Source organism: Gambusia affinis, linkage group LG05 (assembly GCF_019740435.1).
Source record: "Gambusia affinis linkage group LG05, SWU_Gaff_1.0, whole genome shotgun sequence".
NCBI classification, from domain to species: Eukaryota; Metazoa; Chordata; class Actinopteri; order Cyprinodontiformes; family Poeciliidae; genus Gambusia; species Gambusia affinis.
Window position 1 is genome coordinate 19541355 of NC_057872.1, and position 17001 is coordinate 19558355.

General features: G+C 37.8%; 1 protein-coding gene across 7 annotated transcripts in view; it reads right to left on the minus strand.

Annotated features, from left to right (window-relative positions):
• The window catches only part of LOC122830522 (glutamate receptor ionotropic, NMDA 2D), a 109895-nt gene that overhangs the window by 63133 nt on the left and 29761 nt on the right, over nt 1-17001 (minus strand). The window contains exon 1 of one of the 7 annotated variants that reach the window (XM_044115881.1): nt 13304-13589. The exons of 5 other annotated variants lie outside the window; for them this stretch is intronic. The gene's annotated coding sequence lies outside the window, so the exon portion shown is untranslated. Of the gene's footprint in view, nt 1-13303; nt 13590-17001 lie in introns of those variants that run through there. One more of the 7 variants, XM_044115882.1, reaches the window with a different exon arrangement.

Genomic DNA, 17001 nt, shown 5'->3' on the forward strand with positions numbered 1-17001 from the left:
ATAAAATTAACTCACTTTTTAATTGACACATTTTAGAGGAAGAAAAGCACAGTTGTAACAATAGAGTGGGATTTCTAAGATGCATTCACAGCACATCTGGCCCAGCCCCCGCTCATAATCAAAGGTGTTAGTGACACTTCTGTCAGCCTGTCCTACAAACACTGGTAGATAACTTTGGCACAGTCCACTTCCAAACTGACAGCATCCCAACAGGAGGAGAGGATGCTGAGGACTCAGACCAGTGAAGGATTTTATTTTATTTTTTTTTTCGGATAATTGTCAAACACATGAGATGGTGAGGGGTTGGTGAAGGGAGGGATGTCAGCTCCCCTCTGAATCATCCTCACATCACCAAATCAATTAGCTCCTTAATCTTATGATGTTTTTTTCAAAGCAATAAATATTAAATGTCCGCTTTCTTCTTTCTTTACTTTTTATAACTTGACACACTGAGCTGCAGCATCTCATCAGACAGTCACTGGGCAGCAAGTGACAGCCACAACTTTTTACGCCGATACCGTGCAGAACTTAAATCATGGAAAGCAGGGAAAGAAATGGCTCATGCCCGGAAATATGAGATATTTTTGACAGCTATGATTTTACTTTTTTAGAGGAAACAACAGCACAAATAGCAGCACTGCTGCTGACAGTTACGTCAAATTAATAACCCGTACAAACAAGCCATTCAGGTTATTAAAAGCAAACCTTTCACTGTTTGTCGGCGTCTAATTTGTCTGTTTACTAAATCAATAAATGATAAATGATCAGGCCTAATGTGATTCATCTGGTCGGCATTAGTAGTTAACTAAGACATGAATGATGACTCAACATTATCAAGCTGCTGAAATTAAACAAAAAGCCAACATCACACTTCAGCATGAAAAGTGATTGCTCACACCCAGTATGCTCTGCTGACAAAAAAAAAAACTCTTGAAGAGGCATTTATAATCCCGGAACATTTACAGCTTTTGTCACATTAACACCACAAATGTAGTGTAAAGTATGTAGCATCACTTCTACAAAAAAGCCACTATTGAAAGAGGATCATTAAATGTCTCAACTCATAAGCATTATAGGGAACATAGAAAACATTTATTTAAGTTTATCTGATAGGAACAGACACACAATAGCATAGCATAGGACTGAATAAAGCAGGAGTCCCTCGTCTGTATCATAGTGCGAATAGCACAAGCTAATTTACAGCAGCACTTGTCCTTAGATGGGATTTTATAAACACTATATTTAAGATACTACTAAGTGAAGGAAGATGCTCTGGTTAGTTCACCAAAATGACAAGACAGCAAGCCTGAACTTACAACCAGAAGTAAGATGAATGGTTTAATTCAAACCATCTTCATATGTTAGAATGGCCCAGTCAAAGTCTATGGCAATGGGGGGAAAATAATGTTCACAGACACTATGCATTCGTATAAATGAGCTTGATTTGTTTTGCAATCAAAAATGGGCAAAATGTTCAGGGTGAAAAATATGCTCTTTATCTTTCAGTTCAGAATTATGCACTATTTTGTGATGCGCTGTAAAATCTCAATGAAATACACTGACGTTTGTGAATGTTATGTGCCAAAATGGAAGAAAAAAAAATGGACCGGTGTGAATACTTTTGTGAAGCACTGTATGCTGGCAGAGCTATAAACAGATGACTTAATATTTGGATGAAGATGAGACGGAACATTCTGTGCCAGCAACTGTTTTCCGTGTTATTTCCCATCACTGCTCAGTGCAAAATGTGAATGAGTGTTTCTGTTTCCCGAAGCGAATACCAAGAGCTTACTCATATAACAAAAACCATGTGATGGCTAACTCTGACTAGATTACGTAACAATCAGCCTGATGACTGTGATCAGCCCCAGATTAAGGTCAGGATCATTTCTTGGCTCATTTGGATACATTAACATGAACTGTAATGACACAATTTTCAAGCAAATATTTCCAGTAACTAATTAATGCTTCAGTGTGAAAAAAGACGTGGCTCAAATAAAAAATCTTAAACAACTCGATCACAACCAGCATAGGAGCCTATTGTGCTCTTTGGTGTCAGAAAGGCTGCCAGTAATTACAGAGCTACTTTTAGCATCTGATTCACACACAAGAGTCAAGCACAACAAACAAGCCCAACAACATCCATCTTTATCAGACTGTTTTTCATCTCTGTGCCCCTCCCTGCAGCTCTCCCTTCCTCCCAAAAAATAAAACTATCATTCACACTGTAGAGAACCTCCTGTGCAAGTTTCATGCACCCGTTTTGCATCTGTACCAGCTGCTTACTTGAGGTTTTTTTTTTTAAAGACTTTTATAGTCAAACTTGAAAGATACAAAGTTGCTTCTTCTATTCTTTTTAAGAGGGTGTCATTTGTAGCAGTGCCTTACAAAAATATCCATACTTTATCAATTTTGTCAAATTATAAGTATCAATGCAAATAGTGATACTTAAGAAGTGGAAGGGAAAAAATACATTTAAAAATAAAATTTTGAGAAATGTGGTATTCATTTGCTTTAAGGCCCTTTAACCAACAATTTGCAGAAACTCCTTCTGCTGCAAGTATAGCTTTAGAAACTATTACTTGTGGTGAATCTCCACTCTAGCCTGAAGTAGCTTAGCAGGCTTAGTTATTGTTGTGTTATTGCAGCGTTACATCACTCCACACCACTAGATGGAGCCACTGACAAGTAGTGAAACAGAAACGGTAAGTAAGAATGATTACGAAGAAGTTGCAGAACACATGAGGTTCTGTGGTTCTTCATTTAGTTCATGCCTGATGTGCCAAGTTAAATAAATGTACTGAGTTATTCAAAAATGTGTCTTATTTTTTCACACCACTTGCAGGAATATCCTGAATTATTAGGTCCACCTAACATCGTATAGATAGTTGGACCAAATTTTGTGTTTTTGCAGTGAAGTTGGTCAGAGTATCTTAAGTATCTTTGGCCTAGTTTCTATTGCAAATATTTTTGTATACTTGAAATAAAAAAAAACTAACAACTATTAAGTAGATATTAACCTGTTTTAAGTAAATTATGTCTTAATTAGTTAGTTCTACTGACAGATTATTTAACTCAAGACATTTTCCCATGTTACAAGAGAAATAGTCTCCCAGTGGGCCTAGTAAATTTTCATCAAATTTAAGGGATTACTGACTCTAAGCAAGCTCATATCTTTCTGAAAAGTTTCTCGGAAATTAGTTTTGTCTCATTTCAAGTGTGAAATGAAACTAAAAACTGCTGTTCCTTGTTCCTGCTGAAGAAATTCATGCCCCAAGGCATGATGCTAACAATACCGCATTTCAGAGAAGATCTGGTAAGTTAAGGGTGTTAATTTTACATTTTACATTCATGTCTAAATGCCTATAATGTTTGCTGTGTCCTCTTGGTTTATGGTAATGTGTCATGTGTCGCATCATGTTTCTACAGAGATCAGATTTGTGTCAACACTCTCTTACCTGAGATTTGGTTCTCTACAGCTTTTCCAGAGTCGCCTCAAACCTTTTGGCTGCTTTTGTTTTCTAATGGTTTCCTTGCCTGGCTTACAAACAGCCCTGTCTTTATGGGGTTTCAAGTTGTGCCTAACTTTCAGATGATAAACTGAATAGTGCTCAGTAAGATGCTAAAAGCTTGAAAGATTGTTTTAAAGCTTAACTCTGCTTTAAATTTCTCCAAAACTGTCTCCCCGAACCTATTATTTGGTGTTATTTGGTTTACATGATGCTGTTTGTTCACTAATTCAATACAGTTTATCTATTTAATGCAAATTCACAACTAATATCATCTCAAAGCACTTTGCAAAAAATTATTTCAGTTCAATCATGCATCGATTCTTATTGATCCTAGATATAAAACAGTACAGTATGCTGAATTAGTTATTTAAAGTAGTTGAAAAAGTTTCTATTTAAGGAAACCCAGCAGGTTGCATCAATTAATACAGCGAGATGTATAGTGTTTACTAGTGACTTCTGAAGACAGATGACTGCACCAGTCTTTATTTAGAAGAATCAAAGTAAATGAAGGTAAATATAAAACATGCAGGTCCATTGCTAGCCATCCTGGTGCCCTAAACACAAATCCTTTGTGGTGGACCAGCATGCAGAGTACAAAGAAGTAATGCATCGGCTTGACATTCTCAACCTCAAGCCCTCACTTGCTTTACCCTGAGCAGACAATAGGGGCAGACAGCGGCTGCCATCGGTAAAAACATGTTAGGAGTGGGGAAGAGTGGGCTTATGTTTTTACTTTTTTCAGTTTTCATTGTCAGATACTGTGCTATTTTACAATAAGTCTCCAAACGCACATACCATGTGTATTCATACCATACATCATCCTTACATACCAATACCTCTTATCTTGCATATTATACTACATAGATAATCCATCGCTTGGCTGGCAAGTAAAAACATAGCGAATTATATCCGTTTCATATCATAGAACGTCAAAAGGCCAAATGAAGCAGCTAAAATAAGCAACATAATGTTTGATATGCAGGGGCTGAGAGGGGACGAGGTGTTTCTGCAGGAGACACACCTGCGTAGTGATGGGATTTGCGCATTAAAAGGGGCAAGTTCAGTCATCTCTATCATTCAAAGTTCACTGCTAGTGCTAGGGGAGCTGCGGTTTTGATTCAAAGCCATGTTCCATTTGAGCCAGAAAACATAGTAGCTGACTCATCTGGTAGGTTTGCTGTGCAATACTCCTGTATCTTAGCTAGTACCTGTGCACCAAATTGGGATGATGAATAGTTCATATCCAGGATTTTTACCTCCATTCCAGATACTGAAACATACTACATAATTACAGCAGGTCGAGTTTTATTTTGCTCAAAATGCTGAATTAGACAGATCCTTTTTCCAGGTTGTATTCTTTTAGAAATTCTGCCAAATTATTAACTTGCACTGCAGCAGAGTTAGCAGACCCATGGAGGTCTAAATTTCCAGTTTAAAAAAATCATTTTCTCTTTTTCTGTATGTCCATCATCATTATCCTGGAATACTTTTTTTCTCTTAGCTAACAGATTTATCACTAATATACAGTCATCCAACTATCATAGCATTGTCATTTCACATTATGCTCCCTCGTCCTTAGATATATATTTCCATACTTAAAGACTTTCCCTAAAATTATGGAGATTCAACTCACATTTACTAGCTAATGACCCCTTTGTAGATTCCTTAAGACTGACTATAGTTATTTTGATGAAATTAATAACATCACAGATGTGTCCATTGGCATTATGGGAATCCTTCAAGGCATATCTAACAGGTCACACAATCTACTACAAAATTCATCTTAGAAAATTCACTATATTTTGATAACTAGAACAGAACAGCTCTTGGAAATCAATGACAATTATTCTAATAAACCAAGCCACACACTCCACAAAAGTTTCTGCAACTTCAATCTGAATAAGATCTTTTAACTACAAATAAGGCAGAAATGCAATTGTTCAAATATAGACAATGAAATTTTGAGTTGGGGGTCAAAGCTGGAAATTCCTTGCCCAGGGAGCGATGTTACTCTTACTGATCCAAAACAAATAAATGAAACATTGTCATGGTTAATATGCTCACTATTGAATCTCCCAGAAAAGATTAGGAGTTGGTGGAAAATTCAGCCATCCCAACTTCTTCAACTGAGGCTGTGAATGATCTTCATGCTTTACAAAGAAGCAAATCACCAGATCCTGATAGATTCACAGTCCAAAGTGATTGTTGGACCTGTGAGATTTCTTTGTTTATGCTCCAGTATAGCGCAACCAGAATTTTAGACCATCAATTGTGGACGCTGCTTTTCAAGTTGAATCTGATAATGCCATAAACTCTATTAACAAGTATTACTTTCATGTCCTTTTATTGACCTTTCAACCATACTTAATCTCACATCTCCCAACTTTTTAGTTTTTTCAAATATGTCACAGTGTCCAGAAAATCTATACTGGATACTCAAATCTCCCCACACAGATTTTGTTAGACATTGAAAAACCACAACCAGAAAAAAATAGAATATTTCCCACCTTTTTTGCGTCTTGGACTGTACTATTCCAGTCTTGCCACAATAAACAAAGATATTATGGCAACAGGATCTAGAGCTAAAACTTGTTCACTACTGGCCTGCAGCGTAACTTGTAGTTATGCTACAAGCATAACTTAATTCTGCTCAACAAGAAACACAACTTACCCCCATCCTACAGTTGATGGGTCAAGGAAGTCCTGTTCAGCATAAATTTAGAGATGAAATGTTTGAAATTTCATATGAAATCTTTCTCTTAAAGATTTTCTGTGGAAATTTGATAGAACGGCGTACCACGGAGGAGTCTGGAGGAGGTTCTTTCTTCTAGAGCAAATATCTTACTTTTATGTTGCTTGGCTTATATTTATTAAAATGCTTCAATAATTTTCATTAATGACTAGTTAATGATTTTTCACCAGTCATATTTTATGGTGCCTCCCTGACCATCTGGTGCCCTTTGTGCAGTTCATCATGCATGTGGAGCAAAATGTCAGACTTTCTCGTTTTGTTCGAAAATAAATTTAAAAACCATGTATCATTTTTGTTACACTTCGTCATTATGAACCACTTTGATCTGTTGAGTGATAGAAAATTGAAATACACTGAAGTCTTTGCAATGTGAGAAAATGTAGAAAAGTTCAATGGAATCAGCCTTGAGAAAATTTTTGCAAGGCACACATCATTTATTAATTCCTTTGAAAATTTCCCTGAGGGAAAATCCCAAAGGGATTAGTAAGATTTCCTTTCTATCTATCTATCTATCTATGAAAAGATAGACCTTCAAGGCTCTTTAAGACTGATGATGCTGCAGCATGCAACACAAGTAAGACTCACAGATGCATGACACCCCATCTCAATATGACATATCACGTGAGCTCCAGGCATTTCCTTGTAGTTTTTATAAATGCTCCCATTTCCTCTTTTTAATAACCACTTATGGTGTCATTTCCTGCCCCATCCATCATCATGAGTGACCGCACGTCATGCACAACCCCACGCTCCGCAAAACATTCCAGAACATCTTCTCAACCTCGTTCATTACTTCTCTTAATTCTGATTTCCCCCTTGTGTGTGGGTGTGTCAGTGTCACAGCGGTGTGAATACACGGTAAACATGGTGTGTGTGTGTGTGTGGGTGTGTGTGTGTCCCATGGGGATGGACCAAAGGTCTTCTCTCATCCAAAATGGTGAGTTGTGTGTGTTTCTGTGAAGTATTCATTGTTTGTGCAAATCTTGCTCTTGTTGAGTGAGTGCTTGTGCCTGTCTGCGTACCCATGGGGCTCTCTCCTGAATGTACTTTCTAAGAGTTTGTGGGACTGTCTGTTGCATGCAGTCATGAGAAGCTCTTCGCCTTAGCTGCTTCCAGACTTGTATTCCCAAAACACGCCGCTGGGCTTTGGCTCTGGTTTGTGCGCCCACAATTGTGTGTGTGTCCACCTGTTTGATTGTAAGTGTGGATAGGAACTGCTTGCTAAATTATCCCTTGGTGTTGTGTTTGATTGTGCCTTTGTGTGTGATTTTGTTTATCAGTCTATCTGCCAGAGTGTCCAATTACTTGTCTCTGTCTATCTCCACTTGTTTGTTAAGAGACTTCCTGTCACTTTATTTTAGTTTTTGTTGTGATGTCTTTGTTACTCCTGGTCCAAAGGTGGAGTAAATTTAGAGCAGAGGTGTTATCTTAGCATTGCTCTACTATAGCAGCTGACAGGTGCAGAATAGGGTGCCAAGCTTAGCTCATGCTCAAATTTCCATAAACTTTAATATCTTATAATTGCAGTATTGTTTCACAGATTCTGCGAAAAGTCTGACATAACACTTTAAGCTGTTTCAGTGAATGCAGAGAGTGGGTTCTGCAACAATAGGGTGATAAACTAATATCAACAAAGAAGGTAATTTAAAGGTTATTTGTGTTATTTCTGTTTAATCTTTAGTGTCTTTTTGGATTGTGTTCTAACACAAACAATTTCCTCCAGGAGATTAGCAATCCGCCCACCTGATTTTGAGAGGGGTGTTTCTATTGCTTTTTATTATGATTATTAAAAATGCACTGAGAAACTGGTATTTGATCAAAACAGTATGGTTTTAGTCTAGACTGGCCCTCACTGGTGTCTGCATGTGAAAACACACCATTCGTATTGTTATGCTAACAACAGTACTTTAGTGTGGCAATTGCAACTAAGAAAAAGATTATATTTTCAGAATAAGGGATTTCTTTGAGATATTTATTCAGGCAGCAAAAGAGCCAAAGAGAACAAGATCTTTATCAGGTAACAGCAAGGCTGAACATTGTTAAGGAAACTTACTATATTTATCATTTTGGGGATTTCTACATTTGTCTCTCATGGAATATGCTGGATTTACCTTCACAATGTGAAAAGTTTTTGTGAATGCACAAAAAGTGAGAATTTGCTTTTTTAGTAATGCTAGCAGTACTAACCAGGTTAAACACTAATAACTTAAAGAAACTTTACAATATTATATTATAGTCATTGTTCCTTCATTTCACAATAGTAAAACCCTATCTTTAAAAAAAAAGATCCAGTCCCCAGTTTGGCATTTTTCTTTATACAGAGGGTCTGAACACTTGACTAGTGAGAAACTATTGCTTCCTGTAGGTGAAAACTCTGTTGAAGTTTTAAATAGATGTATTTGATTTTACCCAATCTCTAATGTTTGGAGATGAAATATGTAATGTGCCAGCTTGGTCGTGAAGAAAGCTACGCTATGAAGCTTACCGGAAATTTCATGAACTGCAAACAACTATTCCCCACTGCAAAGAGAGAAGCTCCAACTTTAGTTGCTCAATATTTGGATGATCAACACAGACTGAATGACTTTCTTCACTTTATCTGCTGCTGATGCTAAACTACAACCATAGGCAGACTAAGGTTCAAAAACAGAGGAGAAACGTGACATCATTGCTCACAACTCCTCCTTTTGTTCGCTGACTGGTCAGGATGAAACGCATCCTAAAGACTCAAGCTCAATAGGAAAAGTCCAAAAAGGAAGGCAACAGCCAGGACAGTAAAACCCTATTTTACAGAAACTGTAATCAATAAACAATCAGTAAGAAAGGCTGTAAAAAAAAAAAAAAATTCAAATATTGCTCTTATATCTTACATTACAGTTATTTCCTTATTTTTGTATTGTAATTAGTCAAAAACAGTATCGGTAGGCCCATTCCTCGAAAGAAAAAACATTCTGATCTGTATATCTGAAATGAGTCCATCTCTATTTGGTCTAATTAGTAAAGGCACTTCAAGTTGTCACTGGAAAAAAGCAGTGACAAAACTCATAAGAGGAAATTATAGGTACCTTGCCTGATAAGCTGGCGACTATCAGATAAAATTGAAATTAAAACATGCGAATTCATTAATTTCCATCTGATTTCTTCATATTCTATCCTATAATCAAAATACAGACTTCAGTAAATATAGATGTTCTCAGGCCTTGCTCAGGAATTATAGACAATAATCAGCACAAAGGTAAATGACCACTGACAGGTTAGTTTTCTGCTCTAAAAATTTACAGTACAGTATTTCTATTGACTTCTATTAAGGCTTTACCACCGTATATTTTGAATTTGAACATTCGCTCTAAAATATGTAAAAATAATGTGAGAAAAAAATATATATTTTTTTTTCCTCTTATTTTGCTCTTGAACTGCAAACAAAGGCAATACATGTCTCACACAAAAATTTATATAATTTCAATACAGACCAAAATTTTTGCGTCTTCAAAGTGTTAACCTCAAAACTGTCTGAAGGTTTGTGACAATTAGATCATTTTGCAAAACAAGAAATCCTGAACTAATCTTTCGGTACCAAGAGACACAACAGTTTCAAACACTCACTCAAAACCCCTAAAGGGTTTTCCATAACTTACTAATCCTGCCATTTAAACAAAGTTTAATGGTAGAGAAAGCGATAGCTGCAAGAAGTATAATGGATTAATGCCCTATTTCCTCCAGTTACTGCACACTGCCTGTCAGCTGGTTGAAAGGAGGCTTCTACACTTTGCATTCACTAGCAAGTAATACAAATTTAAATGTTTCAAATATTTCTACTGTTAATAAACAAGAATACCAAAAGGGCAGAAACTAAAGAAGTGAAACCTCTAAGCTCCTCAAGTTAAGTCTGTATCTAAATAACAAGTGCAGCTACAGGACCATGTCTGTAAAGCAGCTAACATCATAACTATCAGTATCATTGTGTACTATAACACACTTTGGCATAAATTGTCTCTTTTTTGTTTTGTTTTCATTCTTTTGAGAAATACTTAGAAATTTTTTACTCAAGGTTATTGTAACGTGACTCAAAAACAAAACAGAGGGTGAGAAGCTCACTTGGTTTCCAGAATATGAGCAAAATAAACTCTCAGACTCCCAAACCAACAATTCTCTCTGCCCAAAAGGACCTGCATTTTCAAAGGACATATAAGGACACCACCAAGACTCCCTAGTTCTAGAGGCACATTGGGTGTTTAATCTTGTGTAGCATAATGCTGCAACAGGCATGTAATTTTTTTTTATAAATAATTTAAACTCCAAACTCCTCACAGCTTCACCGAGTCAAACAGGACATCCTGCAAATGTTGAATGATTACTTTTCCATTAATAATTTTTAAACAAAGCTTATAACTGATCTTTATTCTCTTGTCCGACTCCTGAATGTGATTTCCCTTTAATGTATTTACACATTTACTTTTATGCCATCAAGATTTTATTGTTTTCTACGAATTTCATTAGTAAGTTCATTATTACTTTGTTGTGTCATTGTTTGCCTCTTTCATTTGAATAATTTAATCATTTTAATCGTTTCTGCCACCATTTTTTTCACAGCAGATAAATAATGATGACGGAATTTGATTTGTTTTTAATAACCAGACATTCAGTTTGTGGTAATGTAGAAATAATGAACCAGGAAAGACCTGACATGAAAGATGCTGCAGAACTGTGGATATCTGGCAAACTAATTATCTCAGCTATAACTGCACGACTGCACACACACGGTTCTTCCTCAGAAGGCTCGCTGCCTAAGACTTATAACTGTCAGCTCTTTAACTTTTAATTTTACGTGCAAAATACTGTTGCATTGACTGTCGGAAGCATTGAGCGAGTTTGGGCGATAAAAACCTTAAAAGTGCTTTCGGCAATTAAGACTTTGGTCGTGGATAACAGCCTGCCAATCTGTGTCCCCAGCTGCTTTCAAAGGAGGGCAGTCTTTTCCAAAATGATGCAGATTTATTTAATGAGTTCAAGTGAGAGATGGTATCAGAGGAAATAGAAGATTTGTGGTTAAAGAGTTTGACATCTGTTGCTGCGTCTTCCAAGCAAACTGCAGGGAAATAATTGCTGAAAAACATTCTTGTCACACAACTCCTCACTACCAACTCCATAGTTCCAACAGTCTGCAGAAGAGTCCGGAGATGCACCCTGGGAGAAGAAAGTACTGTAATCACTCCAAAACAGCCGCCTCTGATCTCGTTAAAGGCTAATTGATGTTCTATGTTAACGAGCTTTACCTTAATTAGTGGTATTAAAAGAACACTGGGTGGCACGTGTAGCTAGGGAAAAAAAGTGGGGGTTCTGGTGGGCTGCAGGATTGAGGAAACGACCCACTAATGTTGCATCAAACACAAGATGAAAGGGCTGGGAGGTGGGAGAGTAAACCAGTGCAGAGGAAGTCACAGGTTGCAGGGGTGAAAAAAAGATGGAAAAGACTGAGGCGAGAAGAGGCACGGGTATTGGCAGAAGAAAAGAAACAAGCAAATGAGGGGAAAAAGAGTTGACGGGGGGAGGATTGGGCTGTAAGCTTGAGGGTTTTCTGAGCTGAAGTCAAAGAACCAATGGGATGAAATTGATGAGGACCGTGGAGTTGGAGCAAACAAGCTCACAAATGTTGACTCTGTTCCTCACATTTCTCCAACCTTTGAGATCCTATTCCAATCAGCTCTCTTTTACCTTCATCATCATGCCTGCCGTCCACATCCTCGTTCTCCTCACACCTTCTGACTGATTGTCTGCTCTCACCTCCCCTTCCCGCCACCCCCCTCTTACAACAGCTGGTACAGTACAGATCTCTGGGTGACCGTTCAGCAGAGAAGGGACACTGAAGGCAACACTTCAGGGGCAGCAGAGCATGCAGTACACTGCTGCAGTACGGCTGCATGTGCTTACAAACTCAAAAGGGGGGTTTGTGAGGGGAAATGATGAACTGAATAGATCATCCGGGAGGGAAGCGCAGAATGCAACTCAGACAGAAATGAAGGAAATAAAAACACATTTGTTTCAATTACAAATGCATCCAACGGCCTCCCGGTGCAGGCCTATAAATTTGACATTGTCACTCTCAAGCACTGCAGTAAATCCGTGAGTAGAAACACAGTGCCTCTCCATTTTACAGGTCAACATCATCATGTTCTCCCTTGGTGGTCTTTACAGTCAAAAGCCCCCTTCTTCTTTTCTAATACAAGAAAATAAAATAAAATAAAGCTTTTTTTTGGCAAGGAAAACTTATTCTCGACAAACAACTTAAGTAAAATTTCTGTCTCTCTCTCACACACACAAACACACACACTCCTGTTAAAATAAATAAAGCGTCGATTCCAGCTGTCTGAAGATTCTTCGGTGGCAGCAGAGGGGATAACCGTGGGCCGCCATACGCCCAAATATTCAGCGTATCGGAATATAAATAGATCAAGAGGGTGGGAAAACTGATTGGCAATCTTGCAGTGGCTTTTTAAAACGAAGTACACATTCATGCACCGACACTAAGCACGCATGTGGAGAAAAAAAGCATCAATTAAAACCTCCGCAGCAAAGTGAAGCATGAAAACTGTTGCCAGTTTTTCTCTTAAACTGATCCCAAACTCTGTCTTTTTTTTTTTTTTTTAACCAAACATTTTCAGAAAGACAGGATTGGTGCAGCCTCAAGGTTCTTTGGTGTGCATGATTAATTGAACTGCCGGTAAACTGTGTGCGTGAGCGTCTATCCCATCTGCGCCTGTGAGTTTTTCGGGCGCAGCAATGACAGAGGGGTCAAAGCCCCGGCACGCCGGCCGCTTCCAACCTCCATCTCTCCATCAGCAGCGTCCCTACACACGAATGCCGACATCCGACTGCTCATTTATTCCATGTCTCAATGACGCGCAGCATCCTCTCACTGCCCGAGCCGCAATTAATCCAAAGCAGCAGCATCAGCAGCAGCAGCAGCAGAGGGTCTATGTGCGTGTTTGGAGCAAAAATGCGCACTGCAAATCAGAACCGGATCAAACAAAAATGTACTTACTGAATTTCACCAGCCTTTCCCCCCTCTCTTCCTGCGTCCCTCCATCCTTTTTCACATCCTTGCTTTTTGAGGTATCCGTTTTGCGGGTGTCCCCCACCACCGCCTCCGCCACACGCGCGCACACGCACACTGACACGCACGCTGTGAAAATATATATCTGTATAAATATATATGTTCTACATGTATTCAATTTCTCCCGATCTCTCTCTTCACCTCTCGCTCCCCCTCTCCTCTCTCTCACACGCACTCTCCAGCTCTCCCTCTTTCCCTCTTCTTTTGTTAAAATTCAGTATATGCGCTCCGTCACCTAGCAACCGTCAACCTCCCTCTCTCCCCCTGTATGTCTCTCCTCCTCCCCCTTCCTCCCTCTCCATCTCAGGCGACACGTGTTGAATGCTAAACTTAGCGGTCCGGAATAAAATTAATAAAGGGATAGGACGCGCTCTCTATCTCTCCTCCTTTCTCAGTCTTCCTCCTCGTATCATAATGCAATATAAATATTTACTAGAACCACTCAGCCCTCTCATGCCCTCTTTCCTAGCGCCGCTCCGCACCCCCCCCTTCCTTCCCTCTCTCCATCCATCCATCAGTAGTTCCCTCCCTGCATTCCTCCCTCACCGTCCTGCTTTTTTTTTTTTACCCCCTTCTTTTTACCGCTGCGTCCTATCGCCTCTTTCTGCTCCTCCAAGCAAAACGGAGGCGCCACACCAGCGTCTGTGGATCCACATGTGAGTGTCACCCAGGCAGATGCCTGCTGCGTCTCAGCATGGAGAGGTGCAGCTTCATAGTCTTGCTTGCATGCGCCTGTGCATGTGGACGGATGAATGGAGAACCATGTAACTAGCGTGCCATGCGTGCGCAGCTTGCAGTCAGCGCAGGGGACATGCAGTGTTTCGGAGCTGCAGTTCAGATTCTTAATTCTGATGTTTCGGCTGCAGAGTTTCAAGTAAATTCAACCTAACTTTTCTTGTCTGTTTAGTGAGAGAAATGCAACAGGAGGTTTATTGCTTGCGGCGTATTTTTTGTTTCTTTTCACCCAATAATCTCTGAAAGTATAAGAAGTTGTGTTTGGTCTGAGATGTAGAAACTGTTATGCGTCTGCATCGGTGGCTTTCAGAATACAAATTTTGAATGAAGTATTTGCAAGGTATGGTTGACTTAAATATTTTACCAACATGGTTTTTTTTTATGACTAAGAATAATTTTTGGAGTGCAGCTAGAGTCCTGACTAGAATCTGTGGCCAAACTTTATGCTGATGGTAAGGAAGCCTCCAAACATCCTAAAAGAGATCACCAATTAGAAGAATGGCTGTGAATACTCATGTAAATGCGGCATCTTGGTTTTTTATTTTTAATAAATTTGTGAAAAACTACATTGTCATAATGAATAATTGCATGTAAAATTTTAAGGAAAGAGACTATTCCAATACAATTTGGAACAAGGCTGTATTTCAAATTGTAAGTGAGGAAAAATAAATTTTTCATATCCACTGTATATCAATTCATGTTTTTGTCAGGGCTGCATAAAAAAAATATAGTTAATTTGAGGAAGAGGGTTTTGTTAGAGCACATGGGAAATCTGTCAGTTCTAGTGACCAGCTGAATATTAATGACTAACATTAAGGCACACAAGGTACTTTAGTATTTATTCTCATTGGTCTATAAATATTGCAAGACAATTTAAAGCAATTTTTAAAGTTGAGCTGAGAAGGTAAACTGAAAACATTTGAAAGAAAACTTCAAGCACATTTAGTTTCTCTATTATGCATTCTCCAGTTTTGTAGTTGGATATAAAGGAAAGTACACTGACAAAAATATTCTGCCCTATCTACTTATCCAAATAGTTGCCTTTATTTATTTATGCTCATCAAACAAGACTGTTTTTTGTTTAAAGTATTTACATATGTTATATGAAAAAGAAACGCCAATTAAGTGAACTTAAATAGATTAAGTAAAGCAGACGTTTGCATAAATTGCTCAACTTTTCTAATGTAGTAAATGAAATTGGCAGTACACGGTAATATCTAATTACTTAATCCACAACCAAAGCTTAGTTTTTTTTTAACTAGAAACTACATACTTCAAAAGAAAACACTAGATTGAAACACAGATGTAGCTCTGGAGTCTACATTTTTGCCTTAAACATCTTAAAACTAATTTTTGTGACAAAAAGGTGTTTTAATTAGTTGCTACTGATGGTGGCACAATGCATTATGGGATACCTTGCTGCCCAATAACATATAAAGTCCAAAAAGGAAAAAAATGAATTGTTGCGACATATAAAATCAAAGTCATGTTGCGCGATTTAAGTATTGCAGAGCTAAAATAACTTGATATATTTTGTTTAGCTGTCATAAACTAAATTACCACCTTAATGACTTCTGCTAGCTTAAAATCCTCTTTACTTCAAATCACTGCTGGTCCATTGGTGCTTGTGAACTCTGATGGCTTATGGGTAGTATTTGGTGTTTTGAAATGAAACACAATAAAGACAAGGTTGTTTTTTGTTGTGTGGATTAACTTAAAAGGAAAAGGTCTTAGTACTTAAACAATTTATTTTCTGAAAAAAAATTACAATACCTTATATCTTGACCAAGTATTTTTGACCCAAATGCTACATATTTTTGTGTAAAGATATTAATTTGAATTCTTATTGTTAATTTCACAGATTCAGTTATGCAAGTTCACTTCACCACAGATTCAATTTTATCAGTGTAAGCAATATTTAGAAAGTTTGGCTACCCCCTAAGATCAGGCCTTCATTAACTTAAATCTATTGGTTGTGTACAATTATCTGGAAAGATAGAGTGAAGCAAATTTTAAAGCAATATAATCTAAATCTGTGCCAATAATCAGTAGCTACAGGCTTCCCTAATGAGATGCTCAGCATTCTGCTAATTAAATAATGACCAGCAAGGAGAAAATTACAACGCAAAGCTTGTCTGTGTAGATGTGTTTACAGTTTCCAAGAAAAAGACATACTTCCTGGGATGATTGTTTAAAGGTAAATCAAAACTCCAATTTAACTGGAAAAAAAATGTCAGCAAGATTTAGCAGTCTGGAGTTGTGGTTCAATGTTTTACTGTGCAGAAATACCTACCAGAAGAAGAAAAAGCCTGTCTGCAGCCTCAGAGCAAAATTTACCTACGTTAGAGTATCTCAAGAGCCAAAAATTTAATATCTAAGCAAATGGATAAAGTCTCAAGCAAAACTGCTAGGCTTTCACACAGCTAGAAATCAGTCTGCAGGAAACAAGAAATCTAGCAAAAAAAGGACTCTAGTCAGGTAAAAATAAAAGACCTGATATGATCTTAAAAGAGAGTTTGCCCAATGCACTGAGATGTTTACTTCAGGCCTTAGAAAAAAAATAATTGGTAAAAATAACACTGTTACACTAAATTCAGGTGGGTTCATGTATGACCCACATGGACCTGTTGCCCTTCCAGCATGATCTCATGAGTGGAAGACAATGGATGCATGGTAGATAATTAGCATTAATGGAAATTCAAATGGAAAGAACAAGAGGTAATTTTCAAAATTAGTTAACAAATGTATTATCAGTCGACAAATATGTATATACTATTGATTAAACAAAAGGAATACACATTATCTACAATTAAAACACTTAGAAAAAACAAATCTATTTATTTGTCAGTCTTTTCTAGTACCTCCTTCACTCTAAGAGGGGATTGGAAAGA